Here is a 10,688-nt window from a genome sequence, read left to right as displayed (position 1 = left end):
GAAGGGTGTTTTCCAGTAAGGTGGTTGGTTTGTTGTTTTGTGGGGTTTTTTTGTTTTGTGGAGTGTTCAGGATTTTATTGTCTCCCACAGTACTCCTAGGCTGCAGAACCAGCCTCAAAGGCCCTATGGAATGACTTCTCCAATTAGATTGGCTCCTCCTAAGGATATAGACTGCATTCATACTCAGAAGGTGGTTGAAGCAATGAAAGCATGTGGGGTATTTGAAGATGAGGAAGAACTGAATCACAGGTATAACAAGGCTGTAAAATTTGTTAATCTCCTGGGGTTTTTTTAGGGCAAACTTATACATGAGTTTTCTTTAAAGGCTGGTCATTCTTGGTAAACCAAATAGCTTGGTCAAAGAATGGATTTCAGAACTTGGTGAAAGCAAGGTAAGGATTTTTGATACGTTCTTATCAAAACAGCTGAAGCCTTTTTGCTTCTTTTAAAGGTGATACTACTAGGATTTATGCTAAAGTTCAACTTTTAACTTTCTTCTTAAGTATCACGCAGAGCTGTAGTAACTGCCATTGAAATAATGTATAAAAGATACTTCAGATCAAGCTCTTCAAGTCCTTGGGGCACGGAATAAATTTGTGAAGTGGCTCCATCAGTTGACTTGTAGCAGTTAACAAAGCTGAAACCAACATACTGTGGGGTGAGAGAGATGGTAAATGAGCAGTCATCTTGCCCCAAACAGCCTGCAGCACTCAATCTAGTTTGACATTATTTCACTAGACTTGCCATGGGTATGGCTCTTAGATGGTGTTAATTTCTGTGGGCCTGCTGCAGGGAAGACTGATAGTAGGTCTTAATTTGTTTAAATTGATGAAACGACTGCTACATTACTCATCTTTGTTTTGTTTGTGAGCTGCAAGCACTCGCTTCAGAAAAACAGCATCAGTCTATTAGACTAACAACTCAGTCCGGGAGAGAGAGGACATTGTTTATGGAGGCTGTTGTAGTCTTTCTAAATGACTTAGAAAGAGGCTCTGCATCTCAGTGGGATTCTGACATAGAGCCTTGGAAGGAACGGATGGGTAAGTCGTGAGTCTTCACTTCCTTTGCCGGGTCACAGGCAAAAGCTCACTCTATCCCCTCTGCAGCTGCTGCTCTGCGGACCAACATTTAACGATTACTGGTATTGCACAGTGAGCTTAATGCATTCTTCGCATGAAAACTTTCTACCCAGAACATCACCCGTGTGCCTTTGCAGCTTTGGGTGTCTCGGCTGACACCTGTGTCTGCTGCTCATCTTCCATGCACTGCCATTCACTTATGAAGCAGTTGATTGCAACGTATCAGGGGAATGTTTCTCCTCCAGATGGGATTACAGCAGTGGCTGCAGGCTGTGTGACTTCAGCTTGTGAGCTGGCCGCCATCCAGAGCCATAGGGGGAATGCAGGGCTGAGGCATTCAGCTTTGGTTGTCTATTTTTTATGCCTTTCTAATACTGTATTGCACTCCTCAGGAATCCAGGATCCCCAGCAAGCACTCCTTGCCCCAAGCCCACGGGCACAGCTGCACGTAGCAACCGTTCAGCCTCTCAAACACACTGTGCGACTGTCAGCAGTGCAGAACACATGAATACGTGGGGACTGTCTCATCTCCTACAGGTGCTGGTGAGAAAAGTCCAAAGGCTGCAGATTGCAAATGACCGCTAATGTACCGTGCAGCTGTGGCGCTGGCCATCCTGGCGTCCATAGTCCCTCTGGGAGCTTTGGGTCACCTGGTTGAATCGCTGCTGAAGAGTAGGAAACAGTGAGTGGGTCGTCCCAGCATTCTTGCGCAGCAAAGCGTTCCCAGTGGCAGCATTCTGTAGTGTAGTTCACTGAGGGTAGCAGCACCCTGTTAGCATTTCATAGAATCAGAATCATAGAGTTGTGGAATGGTTTGGATTGGAAGGGACCTTTAAAGTTCACGTAGAGCAACCTCTCTGCCATGGCCAGGGACATCTCTCACTAGGTCAGGTTGCTCAAAGCCACGTCCAACCTGACCTCGAACACTTCCAAGAACAGGGGCATGGAAGTGCCCTTTTTTTCTCTCTTCCCTGCCTTTCTCCTCTCACCCTTCCCCTTTGTTGGCTCATATTCCACACTGGATTAGCAGAGGAGAGGTAAAAAAACTGCTTGAATATGCAGAAATACATTTTTTTGACTAAAGATCACATACCTGCCTCAACTCTGACCTGTAAACCTCAGTGCCCTTCTTATGCCTGGAACTCAGCCATCTTTTCCAGACACAGGAGCACGTCCCCACAATCCCCAGGAGACCTGCATCTCTGTCAAAAGGCATTTGGAGCTAAAAGATTAATTGGCTGACACGGGTCCCACCCTGTCCAGCAGCCCAGTGGCTCAGGCTCTCCCTGCAAAACTCCTATATCCACACCCCCTCCTCACTCAGATTTGCAGGTAGAGCCATGGCTTTCTCACCAACCAAACACAAGGCCGAGCTCGAGGTTGCAGGCATCCTGAGAACAAAATCCCTCTTTAACGGTGGCTGACCCACTTTCTGTAAACCCGGAGTGGATTCAGGACAATTAATGGGCCAGAGAGAGAAAAGAGCTAGGATGTGCCTGCTGGGAACTTGGCTTCAAACCCCCAATACAACAGTTCCTAAATTATACAAAGTGGAACGGCTTCCCTGGGAGCAGACTCCCTGCATCCCCTCTTGCCTGCCCAGCCGCCTGCTACTGGGGCACTATTCGCCTTTGTGCTAAAGTCCATCCTGCAAAACAGGCAAACAGATCTAAACAGAACTTTCTTTTCCCTTCGCTGAACTAAGTAACGGGGATCTCCTTTTATTTTTATTTTCTTCCTGCCTGAGGAAGGAGGTAAGCACCTAACTGCAGAAGATTTGTGCCCAAGACCCCGAACTGCAGGGGACCTGTGCTGCCAGCCCAGAGCTGAGCAGTGGATTATTTAGGACAGATGGGATTCAGGCTTTTGCCTTTTACTTGCCCATCCCTCCTTTGTAACTTGAAGGCTTCTTTTTTTTGGATCCTCGATTTTTGCTGTGAATTCTGATTGCTTGCTGCAGCCTGAGTGTCTTCTGGACAAAACGAGACGCATGTCTTGAGAGGCCACAGTCCAACCACTAATTGCCTATGTCTCTACTAAGCAATATCAACAATAATTTTCTTAGAAGGGGTGGATCATCAAATTGGTGACACAGAATTAAAAGACTGTTTTTCTAGGCCACTTTAACAGAAAATTGGAGATGTGGGTTGAAAAATACAAAACACTTTAAAGCTGAAACACTCTTTGTAGCTGCTACTTTGCTTATTCTTGTTGGAAAGAAGTACTTGGCAATTTGAACATGTTTTCCACATCAGTTCAACCAGATTTGTTTACATTCAAACTTTAAAACATATACAAATCCAAACTCAAAAAATAGCACTATGCTCATAACTTTCACCTAACTTTTTAAGCATCTTTTGCCCCATATAGCTGTATTCTGATTATATTCCAATACTATCTCTCGGAAGTTACAGAGCACTTTTTTTCACTTGAGTGCAATGCAGTTAGCTTATGTCCCAAAAATACTTCATTCCTGCTGACTAACAAAATTCACAGTGCAAAATGAGATACAGCATCTCCCTCTGCAATGCTAGGCGCCTTGGCCAGTGGTCCTCAGAAACAGGACAAACAGAGAGTGCCTGAGCTTATCTGGGATGAAGCGAAGGGGAAAAGGCATCTAAGTAGCCCTACTTGAAGATCCAAGCGTGATCTTCAAACACAAACTTTCTTCTGCAACTGAATGTCTAAGACTGAATTTCCGTTGTTTGAAAGAAAGAAAGAAAAGAGACAGAGACTGTACTTGGCTTCAGTTAGGGCTAACAGCAGAGTGGTCAGAGACCTGATGAGGAACACAGGAGACTGGGGTGTGATTCATCTGACTAAACGTGGATGTCTCTCATGTAGACGCCCATGTCCAAGCCAACCTTGGTCCCATTTTTAGGCAACAGAGTGTCAAGTCAGTATAACCAGTGAGTTCAAGGTACTGTTTCTCTTATCCTAAAGTAAATGCTCATATATTTGGTCAGAAAGAGCTTGCACTAGATTCACTGACTTGATTCACTACAGCTCCTTTAAAATAAAATAGGACCTCTGTATTGGGTTTGTGTTGCAAGGTTTTGGTAGCAGGCAGAGACGATTACAACTGCGTTACAGATAGACAATTGAGGTCAGACAAATCACAGTCCACCTCTGCTCTATCCAGGTTGGCTCAAGACCGTGAATTTACATCTCCCTCACCTCCAAAACAGCTCCCGTAACCCCCAGAAGGGAAACGACAGATTCGCCTGTTAAAGCTCTTCCACTTCCTATGAGCAATGACACCAGTCACTGGACCAGAGAAAGAGAGCCGGTCCCCACCCACAGCCCACAGCTCCTGAAGGTCATCTAAGGAGATCTGCAGATTCCAATGTTACCTCTCCTGAATCACAAATGCCGAGGGATTTATGCCACACAGAGGAGCTCCAACGGGATCTACTGGCTGCGCTGGGCCCGTTGACCCAACTGGGAGGGACCATTCAAAATACAGCCATGGGGACCCAAACATTCCAGAGCATGCCGGGGGTGGGGGAGCTGGCTTGTGCAAATGACGGACCCCCCAACAGCTGCTTCCACCCCACTGCCATCCACCAGACCTCACAGCGCTGGTCGCCTTCCAGACCCCACCGCCCCAACTGCTACAATACACCAAACCTTTGCAGGTTAATAGCTTTTTTTTTTTTTTCCAAACTTTAACAAAATATATATCGTAACGTCAAACTATATACATCAAACAAGGTTAACTTGGTGAGAAAGACAAAGGGTGAGATAAGGTGCGGCAGGAGAGACAAAGAGAAAGAGCAAGATAAGGTGCTGGCCGCAGAGAAGAAACAGAGAGGAAAAAAAAGGATAGAGGTAGAAGGCGCGTGAGGTAGATGCGTACAGCTTAAGCGACTTGGTTTCCTAAGGCCCATTCTATATTGGTATAAAACAATATGTAAATACTCATTAACAACCAAACAAAAATATTACACGATGGTTATACTAATTAAAAACATTTTTTCTAAGTACAACATTTCTAAGTTAAACAACAACATCTTAGTTATCTAAATTACATATCTAAATAACAGATCTAAATCTAATTAACAACATCTTATCTTATAAAACCAAAAACGTGTCCCAGGTCGCATTACTTGTTCACGGCTCTGGGGAATTAGGTAAAGAAGGTGATTGCCCACAATGGCAATCACAGGGTAAACAAACATAAATCATCAAAATTATTACAATGACAGTTAACAAAACAAGTGCCCCAAAATAAAGCGTTAACAAAGTCATAAGCATTTTGCCTTTTCTTTTGCAATTTTTCCTTCAACAACACAGTGCACAGATTTTTTTTTTGCAAAGCCGGTGGCTAGGCCCTCATGGAGCTGGTGGCTGCGCCTGGTCTGCTGGGATCGGTGTCTGGATATGCAGCAAGAAAATGGATTTCCACGCCTCCAGTCCGGACCATCCAATGCAGCTTCTTACACCTGGTCAGACATATTAGACCACAATGGTGGTTCTGAGACATAAAATGCAACACAAACCACCAGAACGAGAAAAAAAAAACCCTAGAAGAAATGTACATAAACCAAAGGTGCCTCTCCAAACCCAGAAAAGACCAGCAACATAAAAGAAAGAATTGGGAAAAACAAAGAAAGAAACAAACAAAAGACCAGCCAGAAGACAAGACAAGGCAAGGCAAAAATAACATAAGTCCAAGAACCCAGGGCCAACAAACCCACAGCCAGTCTGTAACAGTAACATGCTTTAATCCTAACTCGCCTAAACTCTGGAATCCTATAATCTGGCCATCCCACTGCCCTAGCACACTGTAACACTAGCAGACCAGAGCCCGAACACGTCGTAGCCCTAAGATATCAAAAAATGAAACACAAACTCTTCCTGCCTTTCTCCTCTCACCCTTCCCCTCCGCCCCTCTCTCCTGCTCCCTGTCCCACCTCTGTCCGCCGCTCTGTCCCGCCTTCTCCTTCTCTTTCTCTCTTTCTTCTCCTTCTCCTCCTCTTTATCTTTCCTCTCCTCCTCGTTCTCCTCCTCGTCCTCGCCCGGGCAGGCGGCCATGGGGCCTGCGGGGGGCGGGGCCGGGCCGGGGATGGGGTCCCTGCAGGGTCGAGCAGCAGGAAAAAGCGCCCCGGGGCATGCTGGGAGCTGTAGGCCTGGGGCACGGGGCTGCCGGGGGACCCTGCTGGTTCCCGGGGCATGCTGGGAGCTGTAGGCCTGGGGCACGGGGCTGCCGGGCGGCCATGTTGGTCTCCGCAGTCTCTGCTCCAGCTGCGGCCTGGCTGAGGTGAGGGCTGGGGCTGCCCGTGAGGCGAGCGAGGCCCTTGGGCGGGCGTGGGGGTGTCTCCTGCCTGCTGGCTGCCCGGAGGGGGCTCCAAGGTGGAGCCGGGCCCGGCTGAGGGAAGGAGAGAAGGGACAGGGTGAGGGGGGGTCGCAGTCCTGGGTTTGCGGATTTCACACAGACGGCCTGTTCAGAAAACACAGCTTCTGTGTGGGTCAGCGGTCCCTGCAGAGCTTTATTATGTGTAGCTGTTTTTATAAATACACAGCGGGCTCACACGGTGCTGTGCTTCTTGTAAACTGAATCGCTTTTATCCCGGCTACAGTCTGGAGGGAGCAAGTGCCAGCTGGTAGATTAAGATGGAGATGAAAGCAAGCGATACGCTTGCGGTGGTGATCCTGCCACAAGGCGTGCTGCTTCTCGATCAGGGAGGACACTGCAGTGACTCTGTAAGAGGACAAGGTTGTCAGTGCTATTTCTCTATGTGACACCCAAGGGATTTTTTCCCTCTGCGTGTGTTTCTGTGCAGGCATGTGCATGAAACATAGGTGTTTCTCTGTGCTGTAACGGGGACTGACGACAGCTGGGTGGGTGGCAGGGTGTGCAACCGCAGCAGAAACTTCCTGCAGCTGCCCTGCCATGTGCTTCAGGATAAAACAGCTCTTCTGGTTGTTTGCTGTCGTTGAGAGCTACTGAGGGCATGGGAAGGTGTTGGGTTCTTCCTCCCTGCAGTCAGCGCTGGTCCTTGCTGGGTAGCCTCCCACAGCAGCCAGTGCTGTGCTCCCCTCTCAGTTGTTAGGCAAACACCCGCAGCAGGAAAGCGTGGCATGTTCCTCTGATTCATGCATTCTCCACCTTGCACAGCAACACGCTTGAAATGTGCTCTTTTAATTGCTGCTAACATTCAAAAATCTTGTCTTGGTCTGGTCAGCAAGGTATTTGGAAAACATCACGGTTGCATTTTGAGAATAAAATAGGTTCCTGTCCTTCGCCCTGTGTTGCCTCTTGTGAGGCAAGGCGACCCGGTTCGGAGAAGACACGACGGCAAAACGTACAGGCCGTTCAGGCTAGTCACACACGGACACCAATGTGGTGGATGGCGAAAAGCGTTTATTCCCCGTGTTGCTTCCTTATATAGCCACGGTGCGCTTGCGTCACCACTGAACTGCTATTGGTTAACGTAACTGGAGGGGGTGGGGCCCTACCTTTCCGTACACCGCGAAATCTTCCGATCGGGTTACCTGTCTAACCACATTTCCCCCCCCTCCATGAACAAATAAACTTATATAACTGTGTTAGTAACAACAAGCAAAGACAGATCACCGACAGATACACAAAACTGCAACTATAATACGTTAGTTACTTATAATGCGTTTCAAGCGAAATGTTATAACTAAGCAAGCTGTCTTTGTTCTAAGTACATAACATCAATTTGATTTAGGCGGGCTTTAACAAATTGAGCTAGCTTGTTTAAAAGGCAAGGACCGATTATAAGCGTGAGAACAATAACGATAACTGGTCCCATCCAAGTAGATACAAGGGTGACGATCCAGGGGGACTGGGTAAAGAGCGAATTAAACCAATTTTGCTGAGAATATTCTTTGCGGCGTCGCTCCAGCCTTTCTTGGAGCTCTGCCATAGATTTTTTAATTGTTCCTGAATGGTTGGTATAAAAACAGCACTCTTCATTAAGGGCAGCGCATAGAGCTCCTTGATGCATAAGTAGGAGATCCAGTCCACACCTATTCTGTAACGCCGCTTCAGATAGGGAGTTAAGGGACGACTCTAGGAAGGAAATGGATTGCTGAATTTCGCGTAAGTCTTCATCAATAGTCATCTGCAGTTGCGTCAGGCTTTGTTCCTGGGATACTAACGCTGCGATGCCTGTCGCTGTACCTGTCGCACCCAAACTTAAAAGCACCGCGAGACTAATAGCGGTTACTACCTCCCGTTTCTGTCGTGGGAGATTTTCCTCAAAGCTGCGAAGTACTTCATCATCAGAATGGTACAGGATTCTAGGAATAATAACAACCTGAACACAAAAGTTGTTAGCTTCATTAAAGTCTTTGATGGAAATGCATGGGGTGACACCTGTGGAGTTGCAAGCCCATACTCCTGAAGCTGAGGGGACAGCCCAGGAGTCGGTCCCATCCAGGACAACAGAGGTATTGCAGATATGTCTGTTACGCTGCACTATCTGTTGATTGCCTACGCAAACTCCCTCACCCGAAACTCGTTCTAGCGTGATCCCTTTTCGAGGAGTATTCCACAAGCATTGACTGGGGCTACTTTCTTTGGAGTAACTGAACTGGGCGCTAAGGGCTACACCTTCGTAAAAGGGCGGAATGGCGTCATAGCAAAGCCAACAAGAATCAGTAAGGTCTGGCTTTGTTGCGTTTAGTGATAAAAATGCTGCATCTAGCATGCGGTAAAATAAGGTAAAAGGGGTCGTTTGAGGCACTCTATAAGGGGGTGCTAAAACCGTATTAGGTTCTGGCGTAGCGCCCATAGGGTCAGGTGCTGGGGTGTTACTTAAGCTTTTACGTTCTTGAGCCATAATTTGGTTAGGTCCAATGGCAGTATGATGCTGCGGTGGAAATCTAATAACTTCTACGACCGCACTTGGGTCTTGACCCCATTTATGAATGAATACTGACCACATTTTGCCCAATGTCCAGCCTACATCTTGGGGTCGCAAAACTGTTACATTTAAGTGGGAACAACTTCCCCTTTCACTAACCATCCCGTCTGCAGCAAAGGTGGGTTGTTTGCATTCTTGCGGCCAGTAGCTTACGTACAGGAAGTTATCTCTCTTGGGCGGTTTCCACCGATTACTGGTTACGATAGTTTCACAGCCCCAATATCCGCAGAACCAATAACCGGGATAGGTACAGTAGCTTTTCCCGGGGTTGGAACCGGGACATCAATATGTTTGCCAGTTAACGCAATTCTCTCCTCGAAAGTTAAATAAGTCTTTGAGACTAACAATAAAACTAGGGGTGTTAGACACGACTTGTGCTATTACTCTACCGTCTGTAGGGTTGCGGAGTGTCCAGGTGCATGGCTGATAGGGGTGAATGTCCGATCTTGCCTGTACCGTATAAGTTAAGCTCAGGAACAGGGAGACACAGAGGCATAGATGCTGTCGCGGGATCGACGGTGTTCGCTCTGGTGGTGAAATGTGAAATTGACAAGAGGAATCACAGCTGCAGACCTGTTAAAGGAAACTCAGAAGTTTCGTTAGTTTCGTTACGCAACGCAGGTTTTATCGACTTTAAAGGACACCACTTAATAATGTTGTCTTTTTCTACTGCTGCATACCCCCGACCTGTCAGGACTAACTTCCATCCTGACTCCCAATTTCCTAGCTCATTTTTGATACTAACTGGTGGACCTTCTTTTAAGGCTTCGGTGGCCCAGTGCTTTTGGGAAGGGGTCTGTGTTTGATCTCCCCTTGGAAATTGGTTTAACGCTAGCATGGCGGTGGCTAACAAGCGTGGTTGTTCCAGTGAAGGGATATTGTTGGTGAACCCTTCTGCTCTGGCTAGGGTCTCTAGCTTAGATTTTAGAGTTTGATTCGCCCTTTCTACGATGGCTTGTCCTGTGCTATTGTAGGGGATGCCTTGTTTTAAGGTGATGTTCCATTTTGTGGCGAACTCTTGAGTCGATTTGGAAATGAAGTTTGTGCCATTATCTGTTTTAATTTGTTTTGGAATACCAAGCCATGCCATAGCGGTTAGCCAATGTTGGATTGTCGCTTTAGAGTTCGTTTTCTTATGCTGGGTCACAACAATCATGCCGCTATATGTGTCGACTGTTACGGCGAGCCAGACTCTGGGTTTTAACAATTGGCAGAGGGTAAAGTCTGTTTGCCAAATCTCCGAGGCCCTAAGACCTCTGGGGTTAACTCCGCTAGACCACAGGGGTGCTTTTTGGCAATGGGGGCAGGTGGCCACTATGTGCCTGGCGTCTGCCATTGAGATGTCGCACCTTTTGACGAGTGCTTTGGCTCCGACGTGCAGTGATTCATGCAGTTGTTGCGCGTCTCGCAGAGTCCAGAGTCCCTTTGCTGCGGCATCGGCTTTGTCATTGCCAATCTGATAAAGTCCTTTGACAGGGTCGTGGCTGTTGACATGTGTAACTGACACAGTACCTTGACGCGAGGAAAGTGCTTCTTCGATCATGGCTGCGGCAGGGGATGCTGAGATGCCTGGTCCGGACATTGCTTGGCAAAGTCTGGCAACGAACATGGAATCTGTTACGATGTTAAGGTGCTCAGATTGAACAGCCCACACGCCAAAACTACAGCAGAGGCTTCTAATAGTTGGACTGACAGCGACATATCTGTCATT

This window comes from Accipiter gentilis, unplaced genomic scaffold (assembly GCF_929443795.1).
Source record: "Accipiter gentilis unplaced genomic scaffold, bAccGen1.1, whole genome shotgun sequence".
Taxonomy (NCBI): Eukaryota; Metazoa; Chordata; class Aves; order Accipitriformes; family Accipitridae; genus Astur; species Astur gentilis.
Note: the sequence above shows the minus strand (reverse complement) of the source record.